At 47.1% G+C, this 17013-nt stretch overlaps 1 protein-coding gene across 3 annotated transcripts in view; it reads left to right on the top strand.

Annotated features, from left to right (window-relative positions):
* Rbm47 (RNA binding motif protein 47) overlaps positions 1–17013 on the top strand; it is a 193046-nt gene that overhangs the window by 53780 nt on the left and 122253 nt on the right. For all 3 annotated transcript variants that reach the window (XM_023702732.1, XM_023702733.1, XM_023702731.1), the window contains exon 2: positions 16622–16706. The gene's annotated coding sequence lies outside the window, so the exon portion shown is untranslated. The remainder of the gene's footprint in view (positions 1–16621; positions 16707–17013) is intronic.

Below are 17013 nucleotides of genomic sequence, written 5' to 3'. Positions count from 1 at the left end.
CTTCAGTTCTTTGCTGCAGCCTCGGGTAGGTGGGCAGAGGCCTCAGAATTCTAATAGAGCCCCGAATTAGAGTCGGGAGGGGAAGGAACCCACAGTGCAGTGGCCCCCAGCTCTTTAGCCTGGTGCAAGTGGCCCCTGTCTGTGCCCCAACAGAAGGGACTGGTCCGGCGCCTGACCCTAGCCAGTGCCCTTGGTCTGGGCTCTGCCAGGTGCTGTTTGCTTATACCTGCTCTCCCCTTCCCAGGCTTCCAAAGAAGGATCGCTTCCCCGGATGCTGTTCTTCCTCTCTTTAGCCATCTTCATCTCAGAGCCTGACTACTAACTCTCCTTGCTGCTCTCAGAGTCCGGTAGACCAGGTGGCCTAATCTTATTGACTTAGCATATCTTTACGTCTGCCGGATAGGGCAGATCATGTCCCAGTGGGCTTGTTTCCTGAGTTGTAATCTTTCTGTACAGATTGTAAAAGATGTGATTGATTCAATGATGGCTTTAAAAGGGGGATAAATCAACACATGGGTTATTGTAGAAATGTTGAAATGTAAGACCTGGTGTATTACACAGAAGATGTAGATTTTAAATCATTGAGGTGGTATACTTTGTGGGCCTCTAGTAATTGTTGTTTTTGACAGGGAAAGAAGGACAGAGATTTCCAATCCCCAAGTGGAAGCAGCTCTTATTTCAAGACAATGCAACAATGGGAGACCAAGGTTTAAGTCCCAGACTACTTCTCGGAAGCCTTTTAGGAAGACAATCCTTGAGTCTTTTTCCTTTGCTAAGAATGGACTTCCCCACCCCCACCTTGTTTGTTGGTGGGGTAAAACCAGAGCCTTGATCTGGCTTAGCAAGCAAACTTTGATTTGTAGTGGTGGCTAGGCATGGGGAGAGTACACAAAGGTACAGCCAACTGAATGTGAAGATTTGAGGTGCAGAGTAGGCTGGGGAGGAGCTGGGTGAGGTTGCCTCCTGCTGCTTCTGCTTGTAGGTTAACTGAAGGTTGGGGCTAGGATGAGCAGGAAGAGCCAGGGTATCAGTCAGTTGCCATCAAGGGGGTTGATTGTATCATGAGTTCCAGTTAGTTTGTTTGTTCATTTGTTCGTTCATTTTAGGTGGCTGGTTATGAACTCATTATGTAGCCTAGGCTGGTCTGAAATTCACAGCCATCCTCCTGCCTCAGCTTCCTGAGTGCTGGGATTACAGACATACCACATCTGGCTGATGAGAGTACTTTTTAAAAAATCAAGCCTGCCAAGGATGCTTTGAGTGTTGTTGGTCATTGGAGAGTAGAACTCCATAGTTCTTCCTCCTGGGGCGTAGCTACAATCAGAAACTCCATGCTCTTGTGACCTGAAGTCTGATCCTCATAAACATTGAAAGCACTTGGGGTGGGGGGGGCTTTTCTGCACTTTTCAGGAGATGGGTGCTGTGGCAAGTGTTATGGCTGACTTGTCTGTTTCTTTGGGGGGTTTTTTGTGTTTTTTTTTGCGGAACCAGGGATTGAACTCAGACCCTTGTGCTTGCCAGGGAAGTGCTTAATGTATTGAGCCATCTCTCCGGCCCCTTGTTTTTGTTTTTTAAGACAGGGTCTCACTGTGTAGCCCAGGCTGGCCATGAACTCACTGCGATCGTCCTGGCTCAGTCGCCTTAGTACTGGGACTTCAGGTATGCACAACCATACCAGGCTTGGTCTGGTATTGTGCCTCAAAAAAGGTCAGGGCAGAAAAATGAAAAAGAGGTAAAATCCTGAACTTGAGGGCATGTTTTGAGTAAATGATACCAGATCTGCTTGTTAATCTACCTGACAGCTGTTGTAAACAATTCAAACAATTTGACCCCCCTTAAAAAATAACAAAAAAAGTATGAGGAACTGCTCACAATGTATAGATTAGAAGGAAAAGTGAGCTATTTAATTTGTGGTTTGTTGTGCATGAGGGTCAGGCTGGGCTGTATTTATGCTGCCAGCAGGAATCAGGATTGAGAGATAAGGAGTAAGAGCTTCCTTTACCCTGTAGTAAAGGACCTGACTTAGCGAAATGCCAAGAGCACCACCAGTCTCTGCATGGGTGGGATCTGGAGAGATGGTGGGGGGATGGTTCCTGAAATGCAGAAAGACTGTGGACTCAGACTTTTCTGTGCCCTGGTGCTGGTCACCTGTAGCAGCCAGGATGGAATCTGTATTATACATTGAAATAGCACCTTGGCTTCTCTTCTTTGGCACTTGAGTTTTTATCTTAAATGCTTGCTTCTGTCTTCCTTGCTTGACACTATCCTGTCCTTAGGGGCTTGGGAAGAACGTACAGCAAAGCCCCACATTGCACACTGTTGTCATCATAGAGATAATGATAACCCATTAGGGGCTATTTTGCCACCCATGACTGTTGAGAGACATGATTTGATTTCATAGACTTGCTCAAAAATGTGAACTAAGCTTCTTGCTTGTGCATTCTGGGCAAGTGAGCAAAGCGTGGAAAGACCCTGGCTTGAGCAGATGTTTTGGTGCAGCTGCAAGCAGAAACAGCAGAACAGCACCCAGGAGTGGGAGGCAGGTTGATTTAGGTCAATGGGCTCTGATGGGGATCCTTCCCAGAATAGCGGGCGCTGATCTCTGCTAGTCCAGGGCTTCTGTTTCCCCAGCAAATCTTTGCTGGGTATATTACATGGGCTCTTTTGAGACAAGGCCCAGCTAGAAGCAGGAAGTACAGAGGCAGCATGGCTTGTCAGTTGGGGATTGGCTTATGCAGTGTGCATCACAGTGACTAGCTGCTTCTAGGAGACAGGAGCAGCTGGAACAGGAGCTGGGCCTGGGCAACTGACAGACTGGAGTGGGGGTCGGCCATGTTCCCCCATCTTTCAGTTTCCCCAGCAAGTCTTTGCTGTGTATATTACACGGGCTCTTTGAGACAAGGCCCAACTTAGAAGCAGTAACATCAGGGTTGTCAGTGATCTTAGGCTGGGCCCTAGCCAAGGTCCTCGGGAGTGAAAGTTTTCTCACCAGGAGATTGTGGTTCGTTTCCCTCATTGTAGGGTTTCCCCCTAAGTTGACCCAGACAAGGGACCCCCCCTAAGTGAACCCAGGAAGGAGTTCATCTGGGGAGTGTCCAGTGTGTCTTGGATGCTCATCAAAATTTGGTCAAGTGTTTTGATTATTTTTCTTGGGGCAACCGTCTATAAAGTTTAAGGCAAAAAACCCACAGCTAACAGAGGGGGAGAGGGGACAAGGACTATGGTGATCAGCCTGAAACGACACAAAATCAAGGGGAGTAGGTATGGAGCAAGGCTGTGGATGGTGTCCTCAGGCTTCAGCTGTGCACGGGCCGGTCAGCGTCCAGAGTGTCTAGAGCAGGGCTTTGAATGCATTGTCTCTCTTTTTTTTTTTTTTTTTTTTTTTTTTTTTTTTTTTTTTTTAAAGTTAATTATCTTTTTTTAACATTTATTTATGTGTGTGTGTGTGTGTGTGTGTGTGTGTGGCCAGCTCAGCCCACCAGGGGTCGGGGCTGGCTGGCATGTGGTGCTGGGGGATTGAACCGCGGTCCCTGTGCTTTGCTGAGCTTGTTCTAAGTAGGTGCTTTAGACCACTGAGCCATCTCACCAGCCCCTTGCATTGTCTCTTCAGAGTAAGCTTTGGGGGAGCTGTCCAGGAAAATTTTTCATTGGATCTAGGGCTGGATTTCTGATGCTTGTAGAGGTAGTTAATATGCACCTGGATTATATGTGTAACTAACTCAATTACAAGCTGGTGTTTAAGAAATCTTTTTTAGAGCATTGTGGCCTGCATATCGTATGTAGTTTTAGTTGTATCTTCTACAAATGCGGGACCATTGTCATTGCCAGTGATCAAGGGTAGGCCATGTTTAGGAATGACTTTTTGCAGCAGGAAAACTTTTATTGTCTTCTGAGTTATGGATAGGGAATGTGAGGTTGGGGTGGTGACACATGCTGCAGCCTGAGCTGGCTGTGGGGGTTGCGGGGGCCAGTGGAGTGGCCCGAGCTTGCAGAATGTGTGGTGGGGGAGGTCGGGTGGCTGGGGTTGATGTTTCATTCAGTCAGATCCCTGTACTTTTGCACAGGTGGGCCACTGTGTGCTCCCAGGGGCTTAGATGTGCAGGTTTGGTGTTGTTGGTGAAAGGTTTCCGAACAGCAGCTGTAGCAAGAGACCTTTGTTCAAAATAGCTATGTCCAAGGTGACCATAGCATATTTTGAGCTACTTTCAGCCATAAACAGAGTGTACTTAGCACCTGTCAGGGGGGTTATTTTTTAAATAAAATCGGCTTGTGAACAGTTTATCAGATAGTGACAGGCAGTCATGGTCTGCTGGGCCAGCTCTGTGGGCAGATACATGGCAAGGCTGAGTGGTGCTATCACCGCGAGAGTCAGGTGAGGATTTTTGCATAGGTGTCCTTGGCCCTGGGTGAGATCCAGCGCAGCATGTGGCACCTGGACAGTTAGATCTCGGCCTAAGGTGAGTTTGTCACCTTTCTTAAACAAAGGGAGAGGCAGCTCTTAGGGACTGCGTCCAAGCATTTGCACAGGTGGGCCACCGTGCGCACGCTCCCAGGGGCTGACAGTCAGCATGAGCATCTTTGTTTTTGTGATCTCAGGAATCCAGAGTCTGTGGAAGCCAGCAGCTCCAAGAAATGTCAGCAGGATTTTTCTTTTCTTTCTTCCTTTTTTTTTTTTTTTTTAAGGTTTTTTCTTGTACTCTGTTTCTGCTGGACATTGTAGCAGAGCTTTTTGTGCCTTTCCAGCAGGCAGATTGAGTGTCACTAGCCAGAAGTGCTTTTTCAGAGGAAATAAGGTTTTGAACCTCTGGGAGGTTGAGTCCAGGTCTGTTGGATTTTGAATCCAGAACTGGGGTCTTTCCTTTCAAAGGTGAAGAAGGACTGGCTGACAGGAGCTAATCGAAGGCAGAAGATGACATTTTTAGGTCCAGGCAGATGTACCAGCAGCCTGTGGGTGGCAAAGACTGAGACAATGTATACAAAGGACAATTGCAGCGGCATTGAAGCTGGGAGATCTTGAACTGACTTTACAGGCAGGAGAGGTGTATTTTATCAGCTTGACTGTCTATAAACATTTAGCAGTTTTTTGTTTTGTTTTGTTTTGTTTTGTTTTGTTTTGTTTTGCGGAACCAGGGATTGAACTCAGGCCCTTGCACTTGCCAGGGAAGCGCTTATTCCACTGAGCCATCTCCCCAGCCCTCATTTAGCAGTTTTGAAGCTGCATTTTTTTCTTTCTCCGGAGACCATGACAGCTAGGGCTTCCCCCCAAATAGTGGGAGACTTCATATAACCTCTTAGGGAAACTGAGTCCAGGTGAGTTGCATTTTGTCTCAGGATCATCCCAGTTGAAGAGGCTTCTGGGAGCAACTTGCAAACAGAAGAAGGTGTTGTTTAAATCTAGAAGAGTCCCAAAAAAGGTGTATGGGCTGGAAACCACGGAGTACAAGGTGGTGGCTGCGTTATTGAAGGCATGGAGATCTAGCCCGAAGTGAGTAGCAGTCTGTCAGGCTGATGTGTGGCTGGATGCCCATTTGTGCTTCTTGCGACATCTGACAGCAGTGGGGGAGGGGTCACAGTGAGGTGGCAAGGTTGAAGGCCAGGCCCGGAGGCAAATCTTCAGCCCCATACCTCTGGAAGAGAGTTTTTGGAAGTTCAGGATTTCAGTTATCTGTCTCAGGCAGCTGCAGGCCTCTTCTTTCTCTTGGGGAAGGTACAGAGTTGAAAGTTCAAGGTGAAGTAAAAAGGGAGCCTGACTGGCTTGGTGCAGAGATGTCCTCCCCAGACTGCAAGTTTGTTCCTGGCAGAAGGGGCGAGAAGCAAGAGTCCCAGGTGTTCCAGTGATGGTTTTTGACAGTGCGAATTCTTGAAGGCAGAGGGTTGTATTCCAGTGTTTACCAGGAAAGCCATATGCTTGTCCCCAACTTTTGTAATGACTGTGGGGTCTTGGTGGCCCAATTTGATAGAGCCCAAGTCTATCCTGTCTGTTCAAGCCTGACAGGGTCCAATTTATTTGTCAGGGCTGACAGTCCATTTTTTTTTTTTCATCAAAATATGGAAGTCAGAAGGAATTGTGAATAGTCATTCCAGGTGGGCATTAGATGACACCATGGGACCAGGAACGACATGCCTCCAGCGGGGTCTGTGTGGCTGAGTGCAGGCAATGGCTAGCTGGCCCCAGTGCAGTTGGCCGGAAATAGAAGAGTCAAGCAGGGGGAGTGAAGTTGCAGGTGTTGGCAGCAACTGTGATGGCCAATAAGGTTGCCAGGGTAGAATTCTCTGGAAGAATGGGCCTCTTTTTCCTTTTTCCTTGAGTGGTTGGTTTCATTTTTAACTTCATAATCTCAGGAAATCCTCTTCTGAGGTTTTTTAAACATGTAATCGAGGACCATAGGTTTATTCGGTTTGTTCCCATTCTACCTCCCCGTAGTACGTGTTGTGCATGTGCCCTAGCACAGTGGTGCCACTGACAGAGGGTGGGTGTCCCTCAGAGAGAGACCATTCAGATGCCTACTTGCTGTGCCCTCGCAGGGGCTTAGTACGACTTAGCTAAGGAGGGTGCGAGGCCTCCCTTACGGCCTTGTGTTGATCACCATGGAGCCCCAGGGGAGGGCCCCGTGAGGCACCGTGACCAGTGCTTCCAGTCGTGGTGCCGACAGCAGCACCTCACATGCTCGCCCAGCAGACGCGCAGAGGTTCAACATTCCAACTTCCTTCCTTGGAGGGTAGGCCTGACCAATGGGAGTTAGTCAGACTCCCCCTTCTTCTCCAGCTGAGCAGGACTGACAGACAGACTGACTGGAGTGCCCTGGCGGCCTTACCAGAATCAAGCAGGCAGACAGGCAGACTGCATCCTCCTTCCTCGTGAGTCCAACATGGGCCACCTGAGCGGGGAGCCAGGAATCCTCCACCACACCTCTGAGGGATGTTTTCTGCTATACTGGTTTGGTTAAGTAGCTGCTAAAGAATCATCCATTGCTGAGAGAAAAATGCTACATAATTGTTTTATAATATGGTTAAAATACAGGCTGGGCCTGCCCTGTCCACTACAGTGATCAGCTGAGGGATTGGCACAAAGTACAGCTTCAGTAAAGGATTTCTTAGAATAAATGATTCAGTTGGGTGTGGGAGTGCACATTTGTAATTTGTAATGTGAGTTTGAGAGCAGTTTAGGCTACATAGTAAGTTCAAGACCAACCTGGACTATATAACAAAAACCTGTCTCGAATGAATGAATGAATGAATGAATGAATGAATGAATGAATGAATGATTGAATGGATGTTGAAATGTTGGAATCCATAGAGCTCAAAAGAGCAAAGATAAAACAGATGAATGAACAAAAAGTTCGCAGGAAGGAACCTGATTTCAGACTATCCAAATTCAAATCCCAGCCTCCAAGAACTGAGTCACTGCATTTTACTGAGCTTGTTTCCCCAGTGGCAAAACCTGAGAATGACAGTCCTTGTTCTGGTTGCCCGTGAGGCCCCACAGTGATGGGGGGCAGTGATGATGTCACTCTAAGGGCATTGAGAAATCCAAGATGTTGTCATCTACACTCAGTGTGCTTGATGTCTGGCTGGGAAGATGGATCTGAGCAGGGCAACAATAAAGTTAAGCAAGAATTCAAGACTGCGGCGACAGTGGGTCACCGGCAGCAGGTGCTGGATTGCCAGACAGGACTGCCTGGGGGATGGCACTTTTGTGGTGCAGAAGCGGAGAAGGATGTGAGAGCCACCCCGGGTTGTCCCTTGGGAGATTCAAGGCTCATTCATTTGTGCATCCATCTACCCACCCAGCACGTGTCTTATCAAGCACCAGCACTGTCTTCAGCTAGGGGTGCAGAGGGGAACGGGGATAAGGACTGTGCCCTTCAGGGGATTACTATCGGGTGGGGGGGGGGTCAAATCCCAAGGATTCAGGGGCATCCAGGCTGGGTGCCACAAGAGAACTCTTGATATGTAAGGAGGTATGGAAGTGGGGCTACCTAGTTTGCGGTACAGGGAGGCTCTACTGGGGGAGTGGTGTTTGAACTCAGGCCTGATGTAGCTCTTGCTACTTAGTGGAGTGAGAACACTGCTGGTCTCAATTAAACAGCATCCTTTAGTTCCACAAATGATTAGTACAGGGCATAGAATAGAAGCTAGAATGCAGCTTATCGTTGTTCTGAGTCACAGCTTTAATGAGCACACTGCCTCACATGCGCAACACCCCTGCCTGTCCTTGCTCTCCACCCTCAGCTTCCTATCCCTACCTCAGGGTATAACTTAAAGCAAGCCCTGGAGGGGCTAGGAGGGTAGCTCAGTGGTACAGTGTATGTTTAGCGTCTTCAGGATCCAGAGTTTGATCCCCAGCACCAAAAACATTAAAAATCCAAGAACCCAAAACAGAATAAAAAGCAAAAATGTAGGTTGCAGTAGCACACAACTGTAATCGCAGTTGCCCAGGAGACCAAGGCAGAAGGATCTCACATTTGAACCCAACCTAGGCAACTTAGTGGGACTTTGTCTCAATATAAGATTTTAAAGGACCAGCAGGGGTTTGTAGCTCAGTGCTGGAGTACTTTCCTAGAGTGTATGAGGCCCTGGGTTCAACCCCCAGTACTGAAAAAAGCAAGAAGATAATAAGACGCACACATGCATGAAACAGAACCAAGCCTAAAAGGAACATGGGCAGATGATTGTAGATTCCTAGGCAGTCTGACTCAACAGTTCCCACCAGCTCTTGGGAGGAGTTTAGGGAAGTGAGAGTTGACTCCTCAAGCTTTGATGTCCTCCCAGATGGGCACCGTGGCTTCCAGGCAATCCCTTGGCTGGCAGTCCCTCAGCCCTAGGTCAGCAGGCTGTCACCACTGTCACTGTAGGAGACAGTGCCCACCACTCACTGCTGACTCCATTCCTGGGCTTTATCAGAGGAACAGCTGCTGCAGTAGTTTTTTTCAATCCTATCCTGTCCTGTTAGAGAGGAGATGTCAGCTGCAGAAGGGGCTGCCTTGGTCCATATCCTGGCCCTGTCACTTCAGTATATGATGGCAGACAGGTGATTTCTGCAGCAGTGGAAACCCAAGACCTCCTTATCGGAACCTTTTGGGTCAGATGTGTTTTGGAATCCAGAATATTTCAGATTTTAGGGAAATAATATGTTGTACACACCCCATGTTACTTAATACAAGTTGAGTACCCCTTATCTGCAGTGCTTGGGACCAGAAATGCTTCAGATTTCATGTTTCTTTGGATTTGAGAATATTTACATCCACATTATGAGATCGTTGAGGATGAGTGCCACATACAAACATGACATTCACTTAAGCTTTCCAGGTACCTCATGCCGGTAGCCTAAAGGTAATTTTATACAGCATTTTTAGTGCTCTTGGGTTCCGCCTGTGACCTATTCCTGAGGTCAGATGTGGGATTTTATACCCTGATAATGCATCAGCTCTCAATTTCAGGTTTTAGAGCATCTGGGATTTCAGGGCTTGAGGTCAAGGATGCTCAACCTGTACCATTCATCTGAGGCAGTATTGATCTTTAGGGAAGCATCAGGAAACTCAGAAGTGAAGTCTGTGGAGCTCTCATCAGAGATGAGTCAGATTTGCTATAAGATTGCTTCTAAAAATGGATCTGGTTTTGCCAAATTATACATGTCTTAGGCAGCCTTGGTAAGATATGTGTCCATCTGTCCATCCATCTGTCCGTCCGTCCATCCATCCATCCATCTGAGAACAGAAGGTGCTACACAGTTGTGAGGTTTTATAAAGCCAGGGCAGACTTTGTGATGAATCTAGAATGCCACTTTCTGCTCATTTCTGTCCCAGCAAACAGGCCTGGATGTGGGCCAGAGCACCGGTGTTGAAAGAATGCAAACAGAGACAGTATGGGGCTCCTGCTTCAAATTACATTCAAGACACTTGTGGCCAATCTTCCACTGTTAGCCTAGTTTTCAAGTTTTCTTTATGTAGCCCATTTTTTTTCTTAGCTATTTTCCAGGCGGGGCTATTTGTTAGAGTCAATTAGTTCCAGATACACTGTTGGGCCTGGTTGCTGTCAAACTGCACTCCGGAAGGAAGAAGACAGGAAATAATGACACGTGACTGCAGTGACCAGAAAAGATAGCTTTGGGACAGCAGTGAGAGGAAGTAGATCTGCTTGGGTGAGTGCTCAGCCTGTGGTGGGGAGCAGCCTTCCTGGGTCCTCGGTTTGCCATGAGTGACGTGCTGTGAACCCTAGGTGACTCCAGACTGCTTGAGGTGCACAGGTGCTGTGTCACCTTGGAGTCACCCGTGAACCTTAGTTTCAGAACAAAAAGGTTCTAACTAAGATCCTATGGGAGTCACCTCTATACCTTTGGGCTCAAAGAACTACAGATAGCTGGTGTGGGTCCACCCCTGTCACTCTGTGGTTCAAGTAAGGGACACGGACTTTTATTTGAATAAGAAAGACTTCCTGGTACTTACAGTTGTTCAAACAGGTTTGGTTAGGGCTCATTCATTATCTCTCCAAATGGGAACATTTCATTTGTCAAATAGTGGTGAGTAGCTAGCCTGGCGTGGAGGTGCACCCCTGTGATCCCAGCACGCAGCAGGCTGAGGCAGGAGGACTGCAGTGAGGCAAGCCTGGGCTATGTAAGGAACTCAAGGCCAGCCTGGAATATATGGGAGATCTTCTCTCAACAAAACAAAACTGGTTAGTGACAGCCCTGCTTTAGAAGTAGGAGCCATTGGATACTTCAGTAAGAAAAAGTCCTTTTGCATGGAGCTCACATTTCCCTGAACCAGATAGGTACCAAAATGGGATAAAAAATGAATGTAAAGTGCAATTCCACATGATCAGTATAAAGATAAAAATAGATGAAAAAGGAGAAAGAGTGCAGGGTTGGGGATTGTGGGTTCTAAGGGCACAGGTGAGGAGCTGGGCACAGTGTAACCCAGTAATCCCCAGAAACTGACTCAGGAGGCTGAGGGAGGCAAGACCAGCCTGGGCAATTTAGCTTGACCATATCTCAAAGTACAAAAATAAAAAATTAATAAAGGGTTGGGTGTGATGGTGCATGCCCATAATTCCAGCACTCTGGAGGCTGAGGCAGGGGGATGGCTTTGAGATGGAGGCCTGCCAGGCTGTACAGTGAGTTCAGGATCAGCCTGAACTACATAGTGAGACCTGTCTTAAAAAAATACTAAATAAATAAATAAAATACAAACACACACTAATTCATTAATTAAATTTTGAAAAGGGACTAGGGATATAATTTAGCATGGCCTGGATGTAAAACTCATTATCAATCAATCAATCGATCGGTCAGCAATCAGGGAAAACATGGAGGCAGTAGCATTTGAGCCAAAGCCAAAGCTAGGAGAGAACTGGGGAAGGCTGGGCCCCAGGGAGAGAGCGCTAAGGCTGAAGGAGCTGGCCAGCAACTTCCTCTGGCTGGGGCCGGCAGGAGGAGGAAATCGGTGCTGGGGTGTTTGGAGACAGGCAGGGCAAGGAACAGGAGGGAAACCCAGGCCACTCCCTCACAGAGCTTGCGGAAGGATTTCCAATTTTATTTGAAGTGTGAGGACAAGCCATCAGAAGGTTCCAAGAAGTGGAACTATCCAGTGTTTGCATAGGAAAAGAAAGGTCAATCTTTTAGAATATAGATTTAGCATGTTTAAGGAAGAGAGGGAAGACGGAAGTAGAGAAAGAGTGAATCTAATCTCAGTGTAAATTTGTTTAGACCAGCCCTGTACTAGTGCATGATCTGGACAGCATGGATTTTATTGTCTTGGCAGAGGAAATAAAGCATCCAGTCCCATCTACTGTCAGGTAGCTTTCTCTTCTAACAGCTCCTGGCATCTGTGTTTTCCTTCTTTAAAAAGTCTTATGTGAAGGCGGATAACTTTCTAAAGAGAAAGCTGCTTGTGTCATCTTTTTTTTTTTTTAATTTTTATTTATTTATGTGTGTGTGTGTGGCCAGCTCAGCCCACCAGGGGGCGGGGCAGGCTGGCATGTGGTGCTGGGGGATTGAACCGCGGCCCCTGTGCTTTGCTAAGCTTGTTCTAAGTCGGTGCTTTAGACCACTGAGCCATCTCACCAGCCCCTGCTTGTGTCATCTTTAATCTTTTTTCAGTACATCTTTTACAAAGATGCTTTTTGATCCTCTTGTTTCTCCTCTAGTTCCACCTTCCCTCTGTTCCTTAACTAAAATGCAAAAGATCTTATTAGACACCTGAATTTTGCGTGCCAGTGTTCATTTTCAAAGCAGCATTGGATACTATTTGGTCTTTCATTTTCTTTCTTTGTACAAAGATTCCCGGGAATAGGAGTAATATTTGCAGACAGCCGATTCAGAGTATGCAGTTCTACTTCCTTGGTCCCAAGCTCCCAAGATGTCTGCTTGCTGCTCTGAGCAGCAGTTTACATTGACATTAAATCAGCTTTTGAATTTGTCAGCCTCTAGCCGCATTCTTTCTTTGCAGCCCCTTTTCTGCAGGGGCCTGAGGCTGGCTCCAGCCTGAGGGGGTACATGTACCCTGCAGGGCAGCAGGCCAGCCCTGGGTCTGCTGTCTGAGCTCCTCACAGGTATTTGCTCTCAGTCCCTTCCCATGCAGCTTACTAATTCCCACCAGTGTGCTCAGAAGTAGAAATCTACCAAAGCCATAAGAAAGCAGCTTGACCATCGAGTCCAGAGGGGGAATACTGCTATCATTTGGATGGAGGACGTGAGGGGTGAAAGCCTACAGACAGTTTCAAAACTTTCTTGCATAAAAAAGGTTTTTTGCATTCCTAATGTTTTAGCCATTTCAAGAGAAAATTGAGTTTGAAAATTGAATGTTTTTAAGGCTAATTCTTTCATTCAAATATTTACCCCTTCTCTTTGGAATATATATATAGATTAGATATATAGATAGATAGATATAGATATAGATGTAGATATATCCCTTTTTAATAGTACTAGAGAATGAACACAGGGCCTTCATACAGAGTGATATTCCCAGCACATCACCCTCTTTTTTTTGAGTGGGGGAGTAGGGGAAGATCTTGCTAAGTTGCCCAGGCTAGACTCAAACTATTGATTATCCTGCCTCAGCCTACGGAGTGCTAGAATTATACCATCATGCCCAGCTCTCTTCCCTCGAGAGTCCCTTTTTCCCTCCCTTCTATCTTTATTGATGTATAATTTGCATATGATAAAGTATACACACAGTTTTAATAATGCCTCTGAACAACTATATATGATGTGGAAACCCCAAGCAAGCTTTAGACATTTCCGTCTCACTAGAGCATTCTTGTGTTCCTACACAGTCAGTTCCCCACCCCCACTCCAGGCCTCCTGAAATCCACATACAAATAAAGAGACAGCTTGATCTCTTTCTAGGTGGCAGTGAGAGGGGTCTGGAGAGACCTCCATCACACCCAGCTCCGTCCTTTTGTGGCTGCATTTGCTGTTTGAATCTGGCTCATATTCACCAAGGAAAGCTACCCTTACTGGCACAGTGGTTAATTCCTCATTTGTTCTTTAATGTTTATTTCTGCTTTAATGAGCATTTATTGGATTTAAGTACTGGCACTGGTTAACTCGAGGTATAGGGGTGCCATTATTTTACTTTATTTTTTGTGTGACCAGCTCAGCCTGCTCTGGGGGTGGGGCTGGCACTGCATGTGGTGCCAGGGATCGAACCTTGGCCCCTGTGTTTGCCTAAGCTTGCCTAAGCATGTGCTTTAGACTGCTGAGCTATCTCGCCAGCCTAGGGATGCCATTATTAACCAACTTGATAAAGTGAAGAAAATATGAGGAAATGGGGCACAGTCACATGTGACCCTAAAACATAAGAGGAAGAAGTAGGGTTAGTTTTCCGATGTGAAAGAAGAATTAAATTTCTTGAGAAAGGCATTTTCTCATTGATCAAGTGGCTCTCAGGTTGAGAGCTGAGGGTTGTCATCTCCCTGCCACCCGTGGCCATGGCCAAAGCCCTTGGCTGGGGAGTCTGTTTCTCGGGCAGCATGCTGCCTGCTTCTTCCTGAGAGGTTGTCCTGCCCATCACCACCACTGCAGCATGGTCAGAGTGTTCCTGCTAGCTCGTAGTTGTGGGAACCCTGCCTTCCTGACTCCAAATCCACAGTGGGTCCCTGTGCAACCAAAAGTGGGCTGTAGTGTGTGCTTATTTCAGCGACTGCGCTACTGCCCTCCCTGCCCTCCCCCAGGCTGGCCTGGCCCAACCCAATGTCATTCTCCCGAGGTGCCAGGCTCCCAGTGTCCCTGTACCCAGGGACTGGCTGTTCTTTCGGTGTGGAAAATGAGCCGTCCTGTCCTCATCCTTCCTGCCATTCTGTGGGGCAGACTTACCCTCCAGGATTTGGCATACCTCTTCCTTGATTAGCCAGGCAGACCCGGTTCTGTGTCCCTCTAACCTGCACCTTCTTGGCTTTGTCATTTTGCTTTTTTTACTTTTACTTTTTCTTTTTTAGACAGGGTCTTACTTTGTAATGGCTTCGAGCTCATGGCGATCCTCCTGCCTCTGTAGCCCAGCTACTAGATTGCAAGCATGTGCCAGTACACCCAACTACTTTCAATTTTTGGGACAGAGTCTTGCTAAATTGCCCAGTATGGGGTCAAATTTCTCTTTTTATCCTCAAAAATTCCAGGGTGCTAGGATTATAGGGATGCCTCACCGTGTCCTGCTGAGTTTGTCTCTGCAGTCTGGTGTTTCTAGCCTAGCTCAGTACCAGGACTCCTTATCCCAGCCCCTGACATTGGCCACAGCTCATAGTATGTGTTGAATGAGTGCTGCAAGTATGAGTAGTGGATGTTTCTGAGTATCACGTTGCCCTGGGTCAGCCCAAGGACTACAAACTGAAGGGCTGTCAACTGTCAAGCCACAGCCATATTTTGCATGGTGGCTTTATAACAGTTTTCTCTCTTTTTGTGGATGTATTAGCCAGTTTGACTTCTCCTGAGGCTTGTCCCCTAGGCTGGTCTAGGGCCATCCCTTTATTGTGTCTTCATGGCCGCCCTTCAGTCTGTGTCTGACCTCTTCCTATAAGGACACCTGCAGTGTCATGTGAGGTCCAGCCAGTGACCTCATATGGCCATCATCACCTCTTTAAAGCCGTTTTCTTCAAACATATTGTTGGAGACTGAGAGTTCAGATTTTAGCATGTGATTAGCCAGGTGAGGGCACGAAGCAGCCCACATCAGGCAGGGACGTGGTCTCTCACTTTCTGTGGCTTCTTCCTGGTGTCTGACTCCTGTTTTATAACATGGCAATAAAAGGAAGCCCAGGGCCATCATGGAGAGCAGATTGTTCTCTAAGGCTGAAGCTGGATGGTGATAATATACACCTGCTCAAACACCTGTCTCCTTTTTTGGCTCTTCGATCTTGGGGCCATAGTCATGGTTCTTGAGAAACTGATATTTCAGAACTCCAAGAAGGACTGGTGCTTTTGAGGTTGGAAGTACATACTCTTTCATTCTGTTCACCCCAAAAGCTGACGCACACTGCAGAGTTTCTTTCTAAGGGTTCAGTGGATGGGAGCGGTCCGAGCTGCGGAGCAACAGGGCGCCACCTCTGTGGGCTATAGGCAAATAGGTCCTTTATTACCCTTGAAACCAGCACTTGTGACAAGGTTGGACTCGGAGAAATCTGTCAAATGCCAAGTTTCTGTGGGCCAAAGTTCCTGCAAGCACAATATATTAATCAGAAGCTCAGCCCTAGTTAATTTGGCCATTGTGCTGCAGAGAACTTTGGAATAGGCATTAGTGTGACTCAGTGTTTCTTACCCAAGTGTAGGTTGTGGTCTTCCTTGGTGGGGCAGGAATAAGAACGCTTCTTGAAGGACTAGCACTGTAATAGAATCGGTCTTACAGAACCTAACTAGTCAAATAGGTTTACTTAAATAGGAAGCTGAATAGATAGGGAGTATTAGTTTTGTATGGGCAGAAAGTCCACCTGTATAGGTTTCTAAAGGTGAAGGAACATTTAAAATACTTTAAACAGTTTTGAACACTTGCATTGTACCCTGCAAGAGCATGCCTCTGCAGAAAGAATTCTCTCTGTCACTTGTTTTTGCGGTGCCTTGTGCGTGCACAGCACGTGCTATCCCACCGAGCCACATCCCAACCCCTGAGGAAGTGTTGTACATGAATGTAATAACCATAGCTGCTCTTTGCTAAGCATTTTCTTCATGCCAGGCCCCAAGGGCTTCATATCTGTATAGATGGGGAATGTCAGCCCCCCATTAGCTGAGAAAAGGAGGCTCAGAAAAGTTGAGTCAAAGGCTCCATATCCCCCAGCTACCAAGTAGCAGAGCTGAGTTTTAGCAGCTGGTCAAACCTCTGAACTTCCCTCTCCATTTCTCTAACTTGGCACAGTGAGATATTCTTCCATGAGTGTCCCTGAGTTGATGTGCATGTGAGTAGCCTTGCAGACCCGGCCAGAGGATGCACCTCTCTTTTCACGCGTATGCAGCTGGGGGAAGTTTCCTGTAGTGCCCAGTTATTTGGTTTTCCTTGGGCTTCAACACATGCACAAAGATGCAGATAACAATAGCGAAGCATCGCGCTGGGTCTTCTCCCCCTCCACCCTGCTCAGCGGTCCGATCGCAGGCTGCTCTTTGTGGGCTTCACTCAGGAGAGCCCTCTTCTGTCTTGCAGCTCGAGGAACAGAGGAGCTCGAAGGACACCTTGTGCCTGTCACCCAGTGGAGCGCAGCACTGCCTTGGCTCGCTGAGGAGGTTTGGTAAGTGGGGGTGGCCTCATCCTTCTTGGGGATCAGGGGAACCTCATGGGGCAGAGGAGGTCAGCAGGTGACATCTAAATGCTGCGCCACACCCCTCTGTGCCTGCTTAGTGTACCAGAAGGCCAAAGTGCCCTGTATGTTTGATAGCAAAGGACCAACAAGGTCAGAGTGAGAGCTCTTTTGGAATGATTTCGTTCAAACTTTTTTTTTTCATAATTTTATTGAGAAACAAATAGCAATGAGACAGTTTCAAACCAAATTGGTAGGACAGTTTCAATAATTAACACATTGCATACATTCTTCCTAG

The sequence above is a fragment of the Octodon degus genome, unplaced genomic scaffold (assembly GCF_000260255.1).
Source record: "Octodon degus isolate 3935 unplaced genomic scaffold, OctDeg1.0 scaffold00158, whole genome shotgun sequence".
Classification (NCBI taxonomy): domain Eukaryota; kingdom Metazoa; phylum Chordata; class Mammalia; order Rodentia; family Octodontidae; genus Octodon; species Octodon degus.
The sequence above is the reverse complement of the archived record's forward strand: the minus strand, read 5'-3'. Positions and strand labels throughout refer to the sequence as shown.